Source organism: Etheostoma cragini, chromosome 12 (assembly GCF_013103735.1).
Source record: "Etheostoma cragini isolate CJK2018 chromosome 12, CSU_Ecrag_1.0, whole genome shotgun sequence".
NCBI lineage: Eukaryota > Metazoa > Chordata > Actinopteri > Perciformes > Percidae > Etheostoma > Etheostoma cragini.
This window is the reverse complement of record NC_048418.1, coordinates 18431438-18438802: the sequence shown is the minus strand read 5'-3', so window position 1 is coordinate 18438802 and position 7365 is coordinate 18431438. Positions and strand designations below refer to the sequence as shown.

The 7365-nt window shown below is 41.1% G+C and overlaps 1 protein-coding gene and 1 long non-coding RNA gene across 2 annotated transcripts in view; one reads left to right on the top strand and one right to left on the bottom strand.

Annotated features, from left to right (window-relative positions):
- The window catches only part of clstn2 (calsyntenin 2), a 175810-nt gene that overhangs the window by 133008 nt on the left and 35437 nt on the right, over positions 1–7365 (bottom strand). The window lies entirely within an intron of this gene.
- The window catches only part of LOC117953707, a 5806-nt gene continuing 4934 nt past the window's right edge, over positions 6494–7365 (top strand). Inside the window, exon 1 of the long non-coding RNA XR_004658668.1 lies at positions 6494–6622. This is a non-coding gene — a long non-coding RNA (uncharacterized LOC117953707). The remainder of the gene's footprint in view (positions 6623–7365) is intronic.

Here is a 7365-nt window from a genome sequence, read left to right as displayed (position 1 = left end):
CAATATGGACCAAACTCCCTGAGGAATGCTTCCAGCACCTTGTTGAATCTATGCCACGAAGAATTGAGGCAGTTCTGACGGCAAAAGGGGGTCCAACCCGTTACTAGCATGGGGTACCTAATAAAGTGGCCGGTGAGTGTATATAAACTTCATTGGTTTGATTAAATTAAGATAGTAATCCTGAGTCAAGCAGGACCACCCTAAAAGTAAATAATGCATATAATCAAAGTATTTTAAATGCTGTATTTGTCAAAAAGGTGATTGCACTCATGCTTTCTTGCATCACATCAACAGTCTAAAGTAGCTTTAAAGCGTTGTAGCCGGTAGTATGTCACGCTTCAGCACAGTTCAGGCAGCAGCTTCAGTGATGCGTTAGGGTCAGTGTCACTCACTGACGGCCGCAGAGAGAAAGCACTGATGCAAAATCAAAAGATGACAAAGTACCTTAAACTGTTCATTGCAAACATAATTGGGGGGCTCATGGGTGCAGGTAAGCAGGTACATCCTTGTAGAACTGCACAAACAAATGGAAAAATAATTTACTTGTTGATGGTTATTCAGTCAGGCATTTTATTTCATTAGGCTACTAATCTTCAGAACCAATTTATCCTCACTAAGTTGTAGTGACATTATGGCCCCTCGTTGATTCTCAAATGGTGCGACGCCTGCAAGCTACTTCAGGGAGTCAACTCGAGCTACAACCCTGTATACACATGACATGCTCTCCATATCATTAACTAAACACACCCCATCAATTTGGCGGTTTATTAAAGCTGAAAGATTTCTGCGTGTCTTAACTGTTGCTTCCCTGCACCTGTATTGCTGCCTGCCCCACCACCATCCCCAGCCTCTACTCGCAGGCCCTGGCCAGGGGGGAAGCTATATTATCATCACTCCCCAATATCTCATGTAAACCCAATCTGTGAGGAGGTCGGAGTATGGCCAAACACAATGTTCTGCTGTTACAATAAACATTTCAAACGTGTGTCCTATATTAATGTGATTCATCAGTATTAGAAGTTGCCAGTAGTGAGCATTTGCATCTCAAGCCGCAATTTATAGCATGATATGTCTGTTTTTTGGTGATGTGGGTCAGCATTAGGGCTGTAACAATATGCAACATGAAACCGAAATCGCGACACCAGATCCACAAACCTGTGTTGCGGCGTGAGAAGGCAGAATTGCGATACACCCCTTCCAACTCCCAGAGTTATCCTTCCCGTCCAAATTCAGTGCTACCACATCTTTAAATTACTATTAGTATCAGTCCTTTCAGAGCCTTATCCCAGTTTTGTCTGGTAAATTTAGCTTGCTGTAAAGACGGCTAAAAGCGAAGGGGGGGGACACTGATAACACTAACAGAGGTGTGACGTTACAAATGGCCGCTGTTCTGACTGGGGTGCCTAGGTCGGTTTACCCGACGGTTCAGTAAACTGCAGTTAGCGTCATTAGCACTGGAGTTAATTGCTGACCGAGCTGGCTGCTAGTTGGCTGGGGACTGACTATCCCCAGGCCAGGGGTGTAATGATAGTGGATGGTTGCTACCTGGCTGGGGGCTGACTGTGGATGTGTCCCCGAGCCGGGGCTGTTGTCAGCTCTCAACCCAACTGAATCCTTGGAGCACCAGGAGACTGAGGCAGATATACAGGGGTGTGCTAGCTAGCTGCCTAATTTACCAATAGATTAGTTGTTATAGCTGCAAGTTATACAGTTGGCTTTTCCTTGTGGGTTAGCCCAGAGTTGTGAACCGTGGTCAAAACAATCATACTAAACTAACTGAGCATGTTGGACAATGTCATAATCGTATGTTACCCACCAAGAATTAGCTAACGTCATAGACCAAGAATTAGCTACTTGTCAACCAGCACCTTTACAGTAGGTACCAATGCACTTCTCCTCTTCCGCCCCTACAGGTTGGAAGCGGAATTGTCCATCACTGTTACATTACCATTATTCTTATGTCTCATTCAAACAGTGGTTAATGAACAACTGAAACGATTTTGGAAACATTATTTTAAAGGTACAAAAGAATCTTTGTTGTTGGATTGATCCACATTGAGATAAATCAATATCAATAAATAAGGTCTTTGTTGTATAACTGTCTTGAAAAGTGGGATATAATCATTGACAAAACAATGCCATGTGGCAGAAAAAGGTTGTATCACGTTTACTGAGTATAACTCTCTCCACCCTCCAAAAGAATCAAGGTTTGTATTGTGTCGTGTGTCAAAAATTGAGATACAGACCGAATCCTGGATTTGGCGTATCGTTACAGCCCTAGTTAGGATGCCAATACCCCTGCCTTTGTCTCCTGCCTGATTGTTAACAAATCAGATCCCATCACCTTGCCTTGCAGGGGGGTTGTCCATATGGCAACAGCTCCACACCACTCTTTGGGCTGCAGTACAATCCCAAACACACTCACTTACCAGTAATACAAAATCCCCTTTCAAGTAAGGCTCGAGCAGAGGGCTCCATTCAACCTAGTCCAGGTGAGGTTGCAGCTATATAACCTTGTTTCAATCACACACTTTCGGTATAGTACCTTTAGAACTATAGGTCTACTCAGGCTGTCGGTACACTTTGGTATGCTTTTCCCATGATTTAAATGAAGTATAACAGAGTTTGTTTGTTTATATATATATATATATATATATATATATATATATATATATATATATATATATATATATATATATAGGGCTGCGAGATTACGGCCAAAATGATAATTGATGATGATTATTCTCACGATTATTTGTTGATTTTAACCAAGACAAAATGTTATTGTCACATAGGTTCAGAGAGACGGCTGACTAATTATGAAAGGGTCCAGCACGGGTCGAATGGTGGATACACACGTTGTGTGTATGAACTGTCTGTATTGTGACTGCGCTGCATTTTTATGAACTATGATATTCTGGCCATGGGTGACATCTCTGGCCCAGGTCCAGCAGCTCCGTCTCACACACTGTTACTATACCAACTGAAGTTAGTTACATTCAATAACTTCTTCTGTGCTCTTTGCCGTGGCAGCGGCAAATACAGGTTTGCCCCTCATATTTAACAATATACAGCTGTGTTAATAAAAATTACAACTGTAGACTAATGTCAGAAGTGTGGACCGGCGCTGTGTGGCAGGGCTGCGGAGAGTTAGAGGAGAGAGAGTAAGAAGAGAGATCCAAACGGCTTTACAGAAGAAATGGGTCATGTAACGCAAAATTAAACCATATCCATATAACCACATTGCAGCGGATGCGAGGACATTAGCACCGGTGCGTTCAAGAGGAAAAAGGTTACTTGTGCCCTAGAGCCTGTGAGCTAACAGAAGCTTACTAGCACTGGGGTGGCATGCTCACTGCTGTTGTCTGAATAACACAGACAGGACAAAATGTTGCGTTTACTGGTAAACTGGTAAACCTTGAGACCGACGTATAAACAACTCCTATCTGTTGAATTTTCCTCCCGTTACTCTGTCCTCTGTGACTGTCTACATCTTGAAACTATTTCACGATTAATTGTGCAGCCCTAATATGTAATTAGAATGTAATTAAAAAATAAAATATATATATAAGGGCGCAGTGTAGTGAGTTTCTCAGATTCCCTCTTGGGATGAAAACAGGAGGAAAGAAAATGTTATTAAACTCCAGCAGCACAGTTTTCATGGTACATGATGATTTTAGTGCCCTTTTTCTCTACCTGTCTTTGTGGCTCTTCTTTTATGCAGTGATGTTACTTATAAAGGCTAATGTTCCATGACATTATCTGAAAAGCTGCTATATCAAATCCTAGTCTATGGTTGCCTGAGGGGCTTACTTTGGCTAATTCTGTGTGTGTGTGTGTGTAAGAGTGTAAGAGTTAATACTGTGTTTTACTACGGCAATGCCAATAAAGCCTCTTTGAACTGAACAGAATGAAGCGAGAGAGAGCAATGACCAATACTGTCTAGAATCTTCTCCAAAATAACCTAAAATCGCTCAAACAACATGTTGAAAGCATAATATGGCAAACTCAAGCAACAACAGATCGCCAATTTGACCTGAAAGTAACATTACTTGGCAATGCTAACACAATTTATCACACGGTTTGGTTAAATACTTGGCTCAGACTGGTGAATCACTGCATTCTGCAATCTTTCTGTAAAACAGACCGTTGTTAAGTACAACAGACTGTTGCCATGGACAAAGTTCTGATTGTAGGCTCTGACAAACCAATGTTGTATCGATGCCGGTGAAACACCAGTAACATCCTCATATGACAAAGTGCACGGAACAAAGCTTTGTGACTAGCATCTAATGACTAGTAATCACCTTCTTACTGCTGGTGCCGTACAGTGAGTATCTTCTTTGAACATACGCTGTAGCCGGGTGCTCAACTTGAGGCACCAAGTGCTGAACGGCCTCTATTCACGCCCAGCACCATTTGTTTTTAACTCCTTTCTTAACTAAAGCTGTATCTTCATTTTTTAGCCGCGTTACCACGGAGACCACAGACCGCACTCTCGCTTTTCGGCAAAGATCCGCCCTACTTTGCATCTGATTTGCTAGAACTCATTATACTGGTAGGTGGAAGTTCGATGATTGGTTAAACCTAGCGCATCAAAAATAAATACCTTGTGAACTTTTTAATTAATTTATTTTTCTAAAATAGTCATACCCCAGAAATCCAGCACCAGGCCCAAGAACTTTAATCTGCGTTAGAGTTGTGCTCCTGTCATGTGATTGGTAGGTGAAATCAGTTAACTCAAAAATATAAAACCGCACGCAAGTTCCCAAATTTATTTATTTTTCCTCACGGCAGCCCGGCAAGCTGAAATAGTAGTCAAAAGGTGTAACAGTATATATATATATATATATATATATATATATATATATATATATATATATATATATATATATACCATCACACCGGTAATCGTAACGTCCCTGGTTACACACTGCTTTTCTTATGGCAATATTGACCCTGACTTTCTTATTCCAACCTGTCTCTATAAGTATCCATGCACCACCTACCTGCAGCAACAAAGTTACTAAAAGTGCACCCGCTCTTTCTCTCTGATTTTTTTAAACTTTGATTCTCATTTAATTTTATGAGACACTACTTTCTTCTGTAAATTTTAAACATAAAATAGGTTTTAATGCTCTCCCCTCTCTTCATTGAAGCGTCTATGTTTACAGGCTTGTGGGGATGAGCAATGTGCTATAGAGGCCAAATCAAATCTAGGTTCGGTACTGCCAATTTGTTTTGTCAATAAACATTACACTTTGTGAGAAAAGAATTGTGGCAGAGAATCGTGATATCAAATCAAAGCTGAAAAAATTGTGATTCATAATTTTCTCGAAGCGTGCAAGCCTACTGAACACCAAACTTACTGAGCTTCATGCCCCCCTCCTTGGTTTACAAAACCTTCAGCCGAGGAGTCTTCAGTTCTGAGCTACATTAAAGAAGTGTCCGCTACACAGCGAGCAATGTCTATTTTAAGTTTAACATACTTTATTTATTATCCTTATATACACATTACCTCTGTATATGTAGACTGAGTTGCAACATTAAAATAGCCTTTACGTGCATTTTTAAAGCCGGTGAATGCATCGTTCTGTCAGGTAATGGCACAACACAACAGCTATCGGTCTGAAAACAATACTTCACCAACAGGATTTCTCCCGATCTCCCCAATTACTGCTCTAGCAAAGACAACCAATAGTGTGTCATAGTTTCAAAGTCTTACAATATTGGTAAAGAAAACTGTTGAGAACACAATCCTGTCCCTGTATGAGTATTGTTGTAAAAAAGTACAGTATTAGTGGAACAATTTCATAAGAGGAAATAATACTAATATAATAATATCTAAATACAGTATAGTATACACAGGAATACAGTCAGGTCCATAAATATTGGGACATCAACACAATTCCAATCTTTTTGGCTCTATACACCACCACAATGGATTTGAAATGAAACAAACAAGATGTGCTTTATCTGCAGACTTTCAGCTTTAATTTGAAGGTATTTACATCCAAATCAGTTGAATGGTGTAGGAATTAAAACAGTTTGTATATGTGCCTGCCACTTTTTAAGGGACCAAAAGTAATGGGACAGATTAATAATCATAAATCAAACTTTCACTTTTTAATACTTGGTTGCAAATCCTTTGCAGTCAATTACAGCCTGAAGTCTGGAACGCAGAGACATCACCAGACGCTGGGTTTCATCCCTGGTGATGCTCTGCCAGGCCTCTACTGCAACGGTCTTCAGGTCCTGCTTGTTCTTGGGGCATTTTCCCTTCAGTTTTGTCTTCAGCAAGTGAAATGCATGCTCAATCGGATTCAGGTCAGGTGATTGACTTGGCCATGGCATAACATTCCACTTCTTTCCCTTAAAAAACTCTTTGGTTGCTTTTGCAGTATGCTTTGGGTCATTGTCCATCTGCACTGTGAAACGCCGTCCAAGGAGTTCTGAAGCATTTGGCTGAATATGAGAGGATACTATTGTCCGAAACACTTCGGAATTCATCCTGCTGCTTTTGTCAGCAGTCACATCATCAATAAATACAAGAGAACCAGTTCCATTGGCAGCCATACATGCCCACGCCATGACACTACCACCACCATGCTTCACTGAGGAGGTGGTATGCTTTGGATCATGAGCAGTTCCTTTCCTTCTCCACACTCTTCTCTTTCCATCACTCTGGTACAAGTTGATCTTGGTCTCATCTGTCCAAAGGATGTTGTTCCAGAAATGTGAAGGCTTTTTTTAGATGTTGTTTGGAAAACTCTAATCTGGCCTTCCGGTTTTTGAGGCTCACCAATGGTTTACATCTTGTGGTAAACCCTCTGTATTCACTGTGGTGAAGTCTTCTCTTGATTGATTAACTTTGACACACATACACCTACCTCCTGGAGAGTGTTCTTGATCTGGCCAACTGTTGTGGAGGGTGTTTTCTTCACCAGGAAAAGAATTCTTCGGTCATCCACCACAGTGGTTTTCCGTGGTCTTCCGGGTCTTTTGGTGTTGCTGAGCTCACCGGTGCGTTCTTTCTTTTTAAGAATGTTCCAAACAGTTGATTTGGCCACACCTAATGTTTTAGCTATCTCTCTGATGGGTTTGTTTAGATTTTTCAGCCTAATGATGGCTTGCTTCACTGATAGCGACAGCTCTTTAGATCTCATAATGAGAGTTGACAGCAACAGATTCCAAATGCAAATAGCAGACTTGAAATGAACTGTGGACCTTTTATCTGCTCCTTGTAAATGCGATAATGAGGGAATAACACACACCTGGCCATGGAACAGAGAAATCTTGGTTGCTGTGACGGTAAGCGTACCTGACTCATTTCCGTTTCCTGTGCTTGTGTGTTGACAAGGCGTT